Genomic DNA, 15707 nt, shown 5'->3' with positions numbered 1-15707 from the left:
ATGCAAAATGCATGTTTATTTATACATTAAATCCGACTACAGCGTTATCCTTTGTGTGAAACTACGTGTACAAGATTCGTGTCATAATCTGAAGTTCTAGATTCGTATATTTAACTATTCACATAGATTCTGCATAATCTTTCGCTGATTGTATCAATACCCGTTTGTATTGTGATAAATTGCGAAATTTCGAACATTCGTGAGTGCTGTGATAAACTTGTACTGTTATTGCCAAACTTAAACTTAATTGTGCTCTTTTAAAATTTTTGAGAATAGTAGATCCATCGTAGTTCAAAATAATCGTTCTCTAATTTTATTGTATAATTACATGAGAAATACACTCCTGGAAATGGAAAAAAGAACACATTGACACCGGTGTGTCAGACCCACCATACTTGCTCCGGACACTGCGAGAGGGCTGTACAAGCAATGATCACACGCACGGCACAGCGGACACACCAGGAACCGCGGTGTTGGCCGTCGAATGGCGCTAGCTCGCAGCATTTGTTTGCCGTGGCATACGGAGCTCCATCGCAGTCTTTAACACTGGTAGCATGCCGCGACAGCGTGGACGTGAACCGTATGTGCAGTTGACGGACTTTGAGCGAGGGCGTATAGTGGGCATGCGGGAGGCCGGGTGGACGTACCGCCGAATTGCTCAACACGTGGGGCGTGAGGTCTCCACAGTACATCGATGTTGTCGCCAGTGGTCGGCGGAAGGTGCACGTGCCCGTCGACCTGGGACCGGACCGCAGCGACGCACGGATGCACGCCAAGACCGTAGGATCCTACGCAGTGCCGTAGGGGACCGCACCGCCACTTCCCAGCAAATTATGGACACTGTTGCTCCTGGGGTATCGGCGAGGACCATTCGCAACCGTCTCCATGAAGCTGGGCTACGGTCCCGCACACCGTTAGGCCGTCTTCCGCTCACGCCCCAACATCGTGCAGCCCGCCTCCAGTGGTGTCGCGACAGGCGTGAATGGAGGGACGAATGGAGACGTGTCGTCTTCAGCGATGAGAGCCGCAACTGCCTTGGTGCCAATGATGGTCGTATGCGTGTTTGGCGCCGTGCAGGTGAGCGCCACAAGCAGGACTGCATACGACCGAGGCACACAGGGCCAACACCCGGCATCATGGTGTGGGGAGCGATCTCCTACACTGGCCGTACACCACTGGTGATCGTCGAGGGGACACTGAATAGTGCACGGTACATCCAAACCGTCATCGAACCCATCGTTCTACCATTCCTAGACCGGCAAGGGAACTTGCTGTTCCAACAGGACAATGCACGTCCGCATGTATCCCGTGCCACCCAACGTGCTCTAGAAGGTGTAAGTCAACTACCCTGGCCAGCAAGATCTCCGGATCTGTCCCCCATTGAGCATGTTTGGGACTGGATGAAGCGTCGTCTCACGCGATCTGCACGTCCAGCACGAACATTTGTCCAACTGAGGCGCCAGGTGGAAATGGCATGGCAAGCCGTTCCACAGGACTACATCCAGCATCTCTACGATCGTCTCCATGGGAGAATAGCAGCCTGCATTGCTGCGAAAGGTGGATATACACTGTACTAGTGCCGACATTGTGCATGCTCTGTTGCCTGTGTCTATGTGCCTGTGGTTCTGTCAGTGTGATCATGTGATGTATCTGACCCCAGGAATGTGTCAATAAAGTTTCCCCTTCCTGGGACAATGAATTCACGGTGTTCTTATTTCAATTTCCAGGAGTGTAGTTTTTTTTGAGAATTTTCAGACGCTTACAAAACTATATTTCCGTAAGTTACTAGTACAAGTGTTTTCAATATGTAACTTATTTCACGGCAAGTCAGCGTTTGTGGTTCACAGTTACTGCCAAAGAATACATCACTCCTGAATTTCAATATATATCAACGCAAATAAACATGCGTTTTTGAGAATTTTGGAAGCTACTATTATCCTTTGCATAATCTAGAAGTAATTTGTAGTAAATCGGCGTTTGTAATTTAGCTACTGTAGCAGATACTGTAACATATTCTGTTAATCTAGTTTTGCCTTAAAGAGGAGCAGCCCATTATATTATACACATTCACCGCAAATTAACTCTTTTTTCCAGTTTGTTACCAATTGTAGGTAACCTGAAAACGCTTTAGAAAATTAGTATTTTTTACCAAATGCCTTTGCGTTGCCTCAATACAAATCTCATTTTGTGTATTTGCTTCAATTCTTATAGGAAATTAGCAACTTTTTAGCTCAGCAGATTAAAAGATAATCAATGAGCTTAATTTAAGGTTATTTGTTCACTACCCCGTAATACATTGCACCAGCCTCACTCTCAGTGGTATCCTTGAACATGGGATGAATTGATTGACGTTCGTAAGCAGCTGGAAATCACTCTGATTGCTGTCAAACGATTGGCAGCTGCTGTGAATCGGTGTGTTGGAAGAGATGTTGAGAGTCGTGTACCTGAGATACCTATACTGCAGATGCCTCAAGTACGGTTTTCTCCTGTGGATCCTGTCTTCTCTACAGGACGTACAGGATCTCTCATTACTCGTCCTCTTGACTGTAAGTGGTGCGTCAATGGTAGATCTAGGCGTCCTGTACAGGGTGGATGGGGACTAGGGAGGACTCAGGGTGTTGCACCGATCCCCTAACAATCAAATTTGAGGTGTTCAAATAACTTACGGGTTTGCTGCCGGATGACGTCGTCGAACACCGCCGATATTTCGACAGGAGCACACCCTGCCATTCTCAAGGCACAAATGCAAGGAAGAAAAAATGTGTATTATTTGCATTTGTGCCTTGAGAATGGCAGGGTGTGCTCCTGTCAAAATATCGGCGGTGTTCGACGACGTCACCCGGCAGCAAACCCGTAAGTTATTTGAACATTCGATTCGCAGAGGAAAACTGAAGGTCTCAAATTTGAGGTGCTGTCTTTCACTGAAACTGAACGGAACCAGTGGGACTCACTTCACTTGGTTTGAGGAAACCTGTTTTGTCTGAATTCAAGAGGAGGCAAATTCAAAAGCCTAGGGTATATTAATCATCGGCAGTTCAAATTTATGATGCTTCCCTTAGCCAAATGTCAACAATGAACAGAAAGGACACCAAGTGCACTCAGTGTGTATGCCTGGGGCCCTCACTCAACATACTGAAGAGGCTATGCCAGCAGCCGTTAAGGGAACAGGGCGCAACCAACTGAGGTCACACTTGGGTCATTCTAGTGACTGGCAGGAAGGTTGCGAATGGCGTTTCAACGAAGCTCGCAATTTGCAGCATTGTTGCCAGAACTGATGATGGCCTTTTGGTTCTGAGGTGAGAGTAAGGATTGAACAAGAGACTTTAGAGGTTCTGTGACAAGCTAAGCTGCAACTTCCTGGACTTGTGCCATAGGACTGAGAACTGTAGGATCCCCCTAAATGAGTCAGGTGTGCACACTACACGTCAGAGGCTGTCACTCAGGCAGCAGACTGTGTGTGGGATGCTCATAAGGTTTCTTTTAGATTAGGCGACTCTCTGTTCAATCCAGATAATGATAGCTGTAGCAGACCCAGAAATATCAGTGTAAGTCCACTAAAATCTCAATGATTAACTGTTGAAGCATTTGCATCAAAGTGCTCCTAAAAACAGTGAAGCTTAAATAATGCAAGGTACAGAACGATGGTTGAACCCTGAAATTGATAGCAGTGAGATTTTTGGGAAAATCTGAGTTTATATCGAAAGGATAGGAAAATGAGAAATGGAGGTGGTGTATTTGTCGCAGTAGACAAAAAACTCTAATCCACAGAGGCAGAAATTGAACCTGTATATGAGATTGTTTGGGCAAGACTACTGAGTGGTGGGCATAAATCGCCCACTAGACTCACCTCCTGATGTAACCGAAAACTTCAGAGAAAACCTCAGTTCACTTGGGCGTAGGTTCCGCAATCATACTGTAATCTACAGCAGAGACTTTAATCGTTCAACAGTCAACTGGGAAAATTACAGCTTTGTCAGTGGTGGGCCTGATAAGACATCCGGCGAAACATTATTAAATGTTTTCTCTGAAAACCACCTAGAACAGATGACGAGAATATGTTGGATCTAATGGCAACAAATAGACCTGACCTTTTCGAGGACGTCCACATCAAAACTAGCATCAGTGACCACGACACAGTTGTGGCAACAATGATTACCCAAGTACAAAGGACAACTAAAACAAGCAGTAAGATGTACACGGTTAGAAAACTAGATAAAAAATCAATAGTGTCATATATCAATGAGAAACTTGAAGCTTTCAGTATAGGGCAGGAGGATGTAGAGGAACTACGGCTGAAGATTGATAGAATATTTTATCATGCACTGGATAGGGATCTACATCTACATCTACATTTATACTCCGCAAGCCACCCAACGGTGTGTGGCGGAGGGACCCAGCAGAACAGTTCATAATTGGACAGAACCTCTATGGTAAAGAAAGGTCTAATGAAACAGAGATTACTCTGTAATAGGTGTAAAATAAAGCATATGGCCACAGATAGAGAGATGCTGAAAGAAATGCATTTGGCTGTCAAGAGTGCAATGCGTGATGCCTTCAATGATTACTGTAGCAGAATATTGTCAAAAAATGTTTCACAAAACACAAAGAAATTCTGATAGTATGTAAAGGCTGTTATTGTTTCCAAAGTTAGTGTCCAGTCCCTAGCGAGTAACACAGGAATTAAAACGGAGAGGACAGCAAAAAAAGCTGAAACGCTCAGCTCCATTTTCAAATGTTCTTTTACAAAGGAAAACTCATGATAATTGCCTCAATTTAATCCTTGTACTACTGAAATGATGTATGCAATAAATTGTCAGTGGTATTGAGGACCAGCTGAAATCGTTGAAACTGAGAAAAGCTCCAGGACCCGTTGGAATCACTATCAGATTCTATACTGAATTTGCGGTTGAGTTAGCCCCTCTTCTAAAAGTAATCTATCGTAGATCCCTCCAACAAAAAACGTGCTCAGTTCTTGGAAAAAAGCACAGACCACACCTGTCTACAAAAAGGGTAGTAGAAGTGATCTGCAAAACTACCATCCAGTGTCCTTGACATCGATTTGTTGTAGAATCTTAGAACTTCTCAGCTCAAATATAATGTGCTATCTTGCACAGTATCACCTCCTCAGTGGCAACAAGCATGAATTCTGAAAACATCGATCTTGTGAAATACGACTCACACTTTTCACGTATGACACACTGAAAGCTTTGGATCAAGGCATTCACGTAGGTGCAGTATTTCTTGATTTCCGAAAAGCACTTGACTCAGTACTGCACCAGTTCTTATTGTTAAAAGATAGATCATACGGGGTATCAAGTGATATTTCTGACTGGATTGAGGACTTTTTGGTAGAGAGGACACAGCATGTCAGACATAGAAGCAACTACAGGTGTGCGCCAAGGGAGTGTGTTGGGACTCTTGATGTTCATATTGTATATCAATGACCTTGTAGACAATAATAACGGCAAGCTCATAGTTTTTGCGGGTGATACAGTTATGTATGATGAAGTACTGTCTGGAAGAATCTGCATAAATATTCAGTCGGGTCTTGATAAGATTTCAAAGTGGTTCAAAAATTGGCAACTTGCTTTAAATGTACTGAAATGTAAAATACTATTGCAGGTCGAAAAAGAAAGGCAAAGTAGACGGGAATATTATCAAATGGGAAAGAGCAAATACAGGGCAAAAACTTTTGAATTCACAAATTGAGAACAAACATAGTCACATTAACCACTCAAAAGAAATAGCTAACTTTGTAAATGTGTACCTAAACAGTATTGCTAAGAAATTACAACAAAACTTTCCAGACATGTTGTCTTACCCACCCAGAACCACCCCCAAACTCAATAGCACTCTTATCTAGCAACTGAGAAAGTGGTTGTACAAGATAAACATCAATTAAAAAATAAAAAATCAACTGGTCTAGCTGAATTCCCAGATTGTGTCCTTAAAAATGTGCAAATTCCATAAAAGCTCCATAAATAAAAATAATGAATCATTCAAATCTGTCTGTTTTCCTGAGCACCTAAAACAAGTGAAAGTAATACCCATACTTAAAAATGGTAATGCTGAACATGTAGTAACCACATAAAAATCCGTCTACGGTCCACCATTTGCAAAATTATTAAAAAAGTAATGAAAAATAGGTTAATGCAGTATTTAAATAGTATTAACCTTCTTTGCTAAGAACAACTTCCAGGCCCAAAAGAGGTACAGAATCAGCTATTGCACAGCTTACAAAGCTCATTCGTGAGGCACAGGATAAAGGTGATCATGTGAATGGAATTTTCTTGGACTTATCAAAGGCATTTGATACAGTGGACCACATAATTTTATTACATAAATTAGAGTTACAAGGAATAAGAGATGTGGATAAGAAGTGATTTAAGTCCTACCTAGAAAACAAGATGCAGTATGTTGAGATTTCACATACATCAGAAGGATTTCTAGTAAAACACTTGTCAGATCCCTAAAGTAGTATATTAGGTCCAATCCTTTTTCTTATTTACATTAATGATTTTCTGCAGAGTATCGGATGTGGGGAAAATACTATATTCTGCTGACAACAACATAGTGACCACAGCCAAACCTCCAACACAGTTGACAGGAAAGGTTAATGCAGTCCTCAAAGATGTTCACAAGTGGTCACTGACAAATAAAGTAACTTTAAATGTGAAGAAAACTTATTGTATGTACTTCCAGTTGAATAAAAGATACAATGATGGTAAATTAATAATTAATGATGATGTCTTAGAATGTGTAATGGATACCAAATGTTTTGGGTGGAAGGCTGATTGTCAGTTGAATTGAACTGAACATGTACAAGATTTAACAAAGAGACTATCTTCGGTATGTTATACTCTATGAATACTTGCGCCAATGTGCAATTTTCATGCCTCAAAATGACATATTTTAGATACATACACTCAATCTGCAGTTATGGAACCATGTTTTGGGGAACAAGTGATGGGAATATTCAGCCTGTCTTCAAGGTACAGAAAAGCGCTGTACAGATAATAACAAATACCAGCAATAGGGCCCATTGTACTTATTTATTTTAAAAAAAACTAGACATCCAGACTGTCCCATGTGAATACATTTTCCAGACTGTAATGTATGCAAGGAAAAATATTCATCTGTATGCTACAAACAGCTCAATATATGAACATGAAACTAGATCCAGCCACTACTTATACCTAAACAGGAAAAACAAGTCCAAAACACAGAACAGTATGCTATATAATGGCCTAAAACTATACAACAGGCTGCCACAGGAAACAAAAGGTGTAAACCAACTTCACATATTTAGCCAAAATCTAAAAATTTATTTATTAAGGAAAATTTGTTATAAGGCAAACGAGTATTTAGAATAAATGAAGATAGCTACTTAGTAGACACAGATACCACATAGGCCTGTATAAAGCGACAGTATATGGCGTAAGTAATAGATACGGAGCCCATGCCTACCACAGTAGTACAAGTTTATATGCCAACTAGCTCTGCAGATGATGCAGAGATTGATGAAATGTATTATGAGATAAAAGAAATTATTCGGATAGTGAAGGGAGACGAAAATTTAATAGTCATGGATGACTGGAACTCGATAGTACGAAAAGGAAGAGAAGGAAACGTAGTAGGTGAATATGGAATGAGAGTAAGGAATGAAAGAGGAAGCTGCCTGGTAGACTTTTACACAGAGCATAACTTAATCGTAGCTAACAATTGGTTCAAGAATCATGAAAGTAGGTTGTATACATGGAAGAAGCCTGGAGATACTTAAAGGTCTCAGATAGATTATATAATGGTAAGACAGAGAGTCAGGAAGCAGGTTTTAAATTGTAAGACATTTCCATGGGCAGATGTGGACTCTGACCACAATCTATTGGTTATGAACTGTAGATAAAAACTGAAGAAACTGCAAAAAGGTGGGAATTTGAAGAGATAGGACCTGGATAAACTGACTAAACCAGAGGTTGTACAGAGTTTCAGTGAGAGCATTAGGGAACAATTGACAAGAATTGGGGAAAGAAATACAGTAGAAGAAGAATGGGTAGCTCTGAGGGATGAAGTAGTGAAGGCAGCACAGGATCAAGCAGGTAAAAAGACGAGGGCTAATAGAAAGCCTTGGGGAACAGAAGAGATATTGAATTTAATTGATGAAAGGAGAAAATACAAAAATGCTATAAATAAGCAGGCAAAAAGGAATACAAACGTCTCAAAAATGAGACCGATAGGAAGTGCAAAATGGCTAAGCAGGTATGGCTAGAGGACGAATGTAAGGATATAGAGGTGCATGTCACTAGGAGTAAGATAGATACTGCCTACAGGAAAATTAAAGGAACATTTGGAGAAAAGAGAACCACTTGCATGAATATCAAAACCTCAGATGGAAACCCAGTTCTAAGCAAAGAAGGGAAAGCAGAAATGTATTTCTTTATTTGTATTTCTTTGTTGGTCCTGTAAATCGTGTTTAGGTACATATTTTGCACAAACGATATAGGGCAAGTCAGGTTGGTACAGTATATAAATCATCATACACATTGTTATTTTGAAAGGATAAATAATTAAAAATTATTCAATACATGCTGAATATTGATGACAAATTTAATATAATAAAATAAAATGATATACTTATTAAGAATATTTTAGCAATTACACTACACTTTTCTGGTACTCTAAAAACTCAGAAACAGAATAGAAGCAGTTGTCAAGCAAGTACTCTTTTAGTTTCACTTAAAAGTTTTGTAAATTTTGCATATGTTTCAAACAGGATGGCATGTGATTGTACAGCATTATGCCAGTATGATACATTCCTCTCTTACAAATGTTTGTTCTTACTGTATTGACATGCAAGTAATGCCTCTGCCTAGTATCATGAGGGTGGTAATCACAGTTGTACTTGAAGATATTTCCATCTTTTAAAATACTTCCTTTTGTGAAATTTAATATTTCATATATATATATATATATATATATATATATATATATATATATATATATATATATATATATAAGCAAGGAAGAGGCAGTATACAGAGATTTTTACATATTGGTCTACAGGAGTCTCTGTACTTAGCATGGTTTATTATTCTAACAATCTTTTTCTGTAGCCTAAATGTTTTGTTTGTATCTAAGGAGTTCCCCCAAAATATAATGCCATACATCAGCAGTGACTGAATACCGCCATGGTACATTGTAATCACAGATGCACGGCTCGTATTTTGTGCAAGGATTCTTACTCCATAAGTAAGTGTGTTTAGCTTTTTATTTACATGGTTAAGATGTGTCTCCCATTTTAGGTTTTGCTGTATATGTATACCTAAAAATTTTGTGTTGCTCACAGATCAGACAGTTTTTCCATCAATTTTAAAAATTGGTCTTCCAGGATGTAGTTTCTGTGACTTGTAGAAATTGACTGTCACTGTTTTTTCATTATTTATTATTAGCTTGTTTGTTCTGAATCATTGTGTCAAATTTTGTATTATACCTGTAGCTGATTTTTGTAGGCTTTCCTCATCACGTGATTTGATTAGGATATTTGTGTCATCTGCAAAAAGTACTGTTGTCCCTTTAGTTATTTTTTCTGACAAATTATTAACATAAAGAATGAAAAGAATTGGCCCAAGGACTGACCCTTGAGGAACTCCATATGTAATGTTTTGTGCATTACTGTAAAAATTACAATTTTTTTGGTTTTTATGTCTTTGTATTTTATTTGAGTTATCTGTTGACGGTCATGAAGGTAGGAATGTATCCACTTGTTTGGCAGGCCTCGTATTCCATAATTACCTAGCTTCTGCAACAGAGTATTGTGATCAATTATATCGAAGGCTTTACTAAAGTCAAGAAATATGCCAGACACATGTTGCATATTAGCTACTGCAGTTAGACTTTCATTTAAGAAGGTATAAATAGCTGACTGTGTTGATCTGCCAGTTCTGAATCCGTGTTGCACATCACTTATTATGTTTTCTTTATTTAGAAAGGCTGTCAGCCTTCTAAGAAATAGTTTTTCAAGAATTTTACCAAAGCCTTACAATACTGATTCAGGTCTATAGTTTGCAGCTTCATGTTTGTCCCCTTTCTTAAACAGTGGTGTCACTTTTGCCATTTTCAAATTTTTCGGGAATATACACTCACGAATGATGAATTGAAAATATCCGTTAGTGGTTCTATGATAGATGTTACACTTGCTTTGATGATAATATCTGGTATTTCATCAGTACCTGCTGAATACTTATTGGGTAACCTTTTTATAATGGCAGATAATTTCTCAGGTGTTGTTGGAGACATGAATAGGGTTCTTGTAAGAATTTTTGTATCTGACTGGAGTGTATTGCTGTCTGGTTGTGAGGTGTAATGATTGGTAATCAGGTGGTGTGCAACATTAGAAAAGTAGTTGTTAAATTTACTAGCCACTACTGTGGGGTTGATTATTTTATTGTTGTTTTCATGAAGTTCTATATTTTTGTGGGCTAATGATGTAGTACCTGTTTCTCTTTTTATGATACTCCAGGTTGCTTTAGTCTTATTCCTGGAATTTTTTATTTGTTTATCATTTTCCATTTTCTTTTCTTTTGTTATAACTTGTCTAAGTATTTGTTTATATTGCTTAAAGTAGTTGATAAATACAGGATTTGTGGTTTGCTTTGAGTATTCATATAAGTTCCTTTTAATCTGGCATGATATTTTTATTCCTGTTGTGATCCATTTATTTGGTTTGTGCACAGAATTTATAAGTGACATTTGTTTAGGAAAGGCTATTTCAAAAAAATGTTTGTATGTGGCCATAAATTTATCAAACTTGACATCTGTGCTGTTTGAACCATAAACATCAGTCCAGATTTCTCTCCTCAAGAGAGAAAAAAAGTAATCTATATTTTCATTATTAAACTTTCTCACAATAGTTCTAGTTTTCTGGACTTTCGTGTTTCCTGGAATGGTGATTGTTAGTATTTGGGCATTGTGATCACTAAAACCAGTGTTTGCAGTCTGTGTGTTGCAGATATATTTATCTGTGTTTACAAACACCTGATCTATGGTTGTTGCAGAAGTAGTGGTTATACGAGTTGGGTTGGTTACAGTTGGTTTTAGGTTAAAGGACTTCAGTAAGTCTTTGATTTCATTTTTATATTTACTGGGTTTGGAGAAATCAACATTGAAATCTCCACATATGATACTATTTTTTTAAGGGTGTTGAAGTCCTCTAACATCTCTTCCATATGATTATAAAAAACTTTTTTATCGTCATCTGGTGACGTATATACACTGATGATTACAGAATTGCTAGTTGGCAGTTCTACTATTGAGATTTCTATGTCTCTTTCTTTAGATAAGCTGTCAAATTTGGTTATGTTCGTGAAGTCTATATCTTCTCAAACATATATGCAACTACCACCATTCCTGAGTACTTCTCTACAAAATGTGGCAGCTAATTTAAACTGAGGTAGGTATACTAATTCTATCATGTCTTTATTTAGCCAGTGCTCAGTAAAGCATAAAACAGAAATATCACTCATATCATTTAACAATATTTGTGTTTCATTCACTTTATTGGAAAGAGACTGAACATTATGATGGAATAATTTAAAGTATGAAGCAGGGACTATATTGTGTCTTGCTTGACCACTTACCTCTTTTTTACGTCTACTATTGTTAGCTGTAAAAAATCCTCCTTGATTTGAGGTGTGGGTGGTGTCTTCTTGCTAGCTGGTTCCCTGGGTTCTGGGCCCTGCCTTTTGTGTGCTGTGGTGCTTCTAATGGTAATCCACTTGACAAGTAGCATTTGTTTCATTTTAGGCACTTGTATTACACTGGTTTTCACATTGTATTTATTTTGGTGAAAAACTGATTTCTTCAGGTAGACTGGTCGATTCAGAGATACATGCATCTGGTCTGTACGATTGTTAATTTTAATTAATGAAGACAGTCTGTTGCATACTTGCTCCTTCCCCTGTCTGTTCAAGTGGAATCCGTGATATGTGAATTTTTCACGAGACAGTCTTTCCATTTCAAAGTTTATGGATATTCTACTTTTGTTGCAAGATTTTGAACAGTTCACTGTTTACACTAAATGATGATTAACCATGTCAATGTGGAAAGAGTATACAGAGGGTCTATACAAAGGCGATGTTCTTGAGGACAATATTATGGAAATGGAAGAGAATGTAGACAAAGATCAAATAGGAGATATGATACTGTGTGAAGAGTTTGACAGAGCACTAGAGAATGTAAACGAAAATGAAATAGGAAATATGATACTGTGTGAAGAGTTTGACAGAACACTGAAAGACCTGAGTCGAAACAAGGCCCAGGAGTAGACAACATTCCATTAGAACTACTGACAGCCTTGGGAGAGCCAGGCCTAACAAAACTCTACCATCTATTGAATGATGTATGAGACAGGCGAAATACCCTCTAACTTCAAGAAGAATATAATAATTCCAATCCCAAAGAAAGCAGGTGTTGACAGATGTGAAAATTACCGAACTATCAGTTTAATAAGTCATGGCTACAAAATACTAACGCGAATTCTTTACAGACGAATGGAAAAACTGATAGAAGCTGACCTCAGGGAAGATCAGTTTGGATTCCGCAGAAATGTTGAAACACGTGAGACAATACTGACCCTCCGACTTATCTTAGAAAATAGATTAAGGAAATGCAAACCTACGTTTCTAGCATTTGTAGACTTAGAGAAAGCTTTTGACAATGTTGACTGGAATAATCTCTTTCAAATTCTGAAGGTGGCAAGGGTAAAATACAGGGAGCAAAAGGCTATTTACAATTTGTACAGAAACCAGGTGGCAGTTATAAGAGTTGAGGGCATGAAAGGGAAGCAGTGGTTGGGAAAGGAGTGAGACAGGGTTCTAGCCTCTCCCCGATGTTATTCAATCTGTATATTGAGCAAGCAGTAAAGGAAACAAAAGAAAAATTGGGAGTAGGTATTAAAATCCAGGGAGAAGAAATAAAAACTTTGAGGTTTGCCGATGACATTGAAATTCTGTCAGAGGCAGCAAAGGACTTAGAAGAGCAGTTGAACGGAATGGATAGTGTCTTGAAAGGAGGATATAAGATGAACATCAACAAAAGCAAAACGAGGATAATGGAATGTAGTCGAATTAAATTGGGTGATGCTGCGGGAATTAGTTTAGGAAATGAGACACTTAAAGTAGTAAAGGAGTTTTGCTATTTGGGGAGCAAAATAACTGATGATGGTCAAAGTAGAGAGGATATAAAATGTAGACTGGCAATGGCAAGGAAAGCGTTTCTGAAGAAGAGAAATTTGTAAACATCGAGTATAGAGCAAAGTGTCAAGAAGTCGTTCCTGAAAGTATTTGTATGTAGTGTAGCCATGTATGGAAGTGAAATGTGGATGATAAATAGTTTAGACAAGAAGATAATAGAAGCTTTCGAAATGTGATGCTACAGAAGAATGCTGAAGATTAGATGGGTGGATCACATAACCAATGAGGAGGTACTGAATAGAACTGGAGAGAAGAGAAATTTGTGGCACAACTTGACTAGCAGAAGGGATTGGTTGGTAGTGTATATTCTGAGGCATCAAGGGATCACCAATTTAGTATTGGAGGGCAGCGTGAAGGGTAAAAATCGTAGAGGGACACCAAGAGATGAATACACTGAACAGATTCAGAAGGATGTAGGTTGCAGTAAGTGCTGGGAGATGAAGGAGCTTGCACAGGATAGAGTAGCATGGAGAGCTGCATCAAACCAGTCTCTGGACTGAAGACCACAACAACAACATGGCGTAATTATAAATATTGTAAGAACTGACCTATAAAAATTGTAACAAAATGAATTTTAAACATTGTAAGAACCCATGTATGTTTTAGTTCATGAGACAAAATTGACGACATCTGTAGAATCTGTACTGTTATACAGATGAATAAACATATCAATCAATCAATATGAAGAGTAATGGTGCTTTTTTGCCAGTGTCATAGCTCAGATTCCACTTTACCTACGTTTCTTCAGTAATGGGATAAGAAGTGATAGCCAACAGTATTTTTTAAAAGTTTTTTGTTGTACTTATCCATATTGTAGTATCTCTGCTCTATTTAATTACGTTACAGTGACACTGTAGGAAGGGCCGAAGAGTCACGAAAATAACACATTTGGAACTAGGAAATTGTTACACTAAATACAGTAAGAGATTTGGATCACTTTCTTGCACATTATTATTCACAATTTTTATTTATTTATCCTGCTGTTTTTTATAGCCAAGTAAAATATCTATAACATTACTTCAACAACTCGTCAGGAAAGTAATACCATACACTATGTACAAAATAAATAAAAAATACCAGATCAATGGTCGAATTCGGAAGTGACAAAAGGAGTAAGAGCCAATAATATATACTTTCGTTTTCATTTGCACAGATTCACATTGCCGAATCGTTACAGTGACAATGTATATAGGAAACTCTCTCATGCAGAACTACTTAAATACAAATCCGGGAATAAGAACCAACATAAATTGGAGGAAATTAATCATACTTTCGCGATCAAGTTTATCTGCATCTTAACATAGCACAAAAAATGTATACACTGACTGGCAGTTTACACAGACACATTTACAAATTTATGTAGCACTTGCCTCATAAACACATGGCTATAAGATCACAGAAATTATCTGTACAATACAAGGCTTTATAATATGGTGTCTCTATATTTTTCAACATATGAAATGCCTCATATCAATATGACATTTACAATTATACCTTTCTTGTACACACCTACGAAAAGCAACATGTCCTCCACTCACTCAGTCCTCTTCACACCCACAGCAATGACAATATTGCACTACTGTTACTAAAGCTAACATGTACATAAAAGTATATAAACCAAGAGGAATATGTGCAGTATTCAAGTTTTGCTGTTATTGCACATTTTAGACCTGCAGTATCATGCCGAAATCACGTGACTAGCCTGGTTTGACGTTGTGAACATGTGTAATAGACAACTCCACACACACACACACACACACACACACACACACACAGCATTGACCGACCCTGATACAGAGTTGGAAAAAGGAAAAAATCGTGCAGAAGATATATACAACATGTGATCAAAAGTATCCGGACACCTGGCTGAAAATGACCTACAAGTTCGTGGCGCTCTCCATCGGTAATGCTAGAATTCAATATGGTGTTGGGCCAGCCTTATCCTTGATGGCAACTTCCAATCTTGCAGTCATATGTTCAGTCAGGTGCTGGAAGGTTTCTTGGGGAATGGCAGCCCAATCTTCACTAAGTGCTGCACTGAGGAGAGGTATCAATGTTGGTCGGTGAGGCTGGCACGAAGTCGGCGTCCCAAAAATATTCCAAATGTGTTCTATAGGAATCAGGTCAGGACTGTGCAGGATAGTCCATTACAGTGATGTTATTGTCGTGTAACCACTCCGCCACAGTCTGTGCATTATGAACAGGTGATCGATCGTGTGAAAGATGCAGTCGCCATCCCTGAATTGCTCTTCAACAGTGGGAAGCAAGAAGGTGCTTAAAATATCAGTGTAGGTCTGTGCTGTGATGATGCTATGCAAAACAAAAAGGGTGCAAGCCTCCTCCATGAAAAACACGACCACAGCATAACACCACCGCCTCCGAATTTTACTGTTGGCACTGCACACACTGTCAGATGACGTTCGCTGGGCATTTGCCACACCCATATCAAGCCATCGGATC

This window comes from Schistocerca nitens, chromosome 5, assembly GCF_023898315.1.
Source record: "Schistocerca nitens isolate TAMUIC-IGC-003100 chromosome 5, iqSchNite1.1, whole genome shotgun sequence".
Lineage (NCBI taxonomy): Eukaryota > Metazoa > Arthropoda > Insecta > Orthoptera > Acrididae > Schistocerca > Schistocerca nitens.
Note: the sequence above shows the minus strand (reverse complement) of the source record.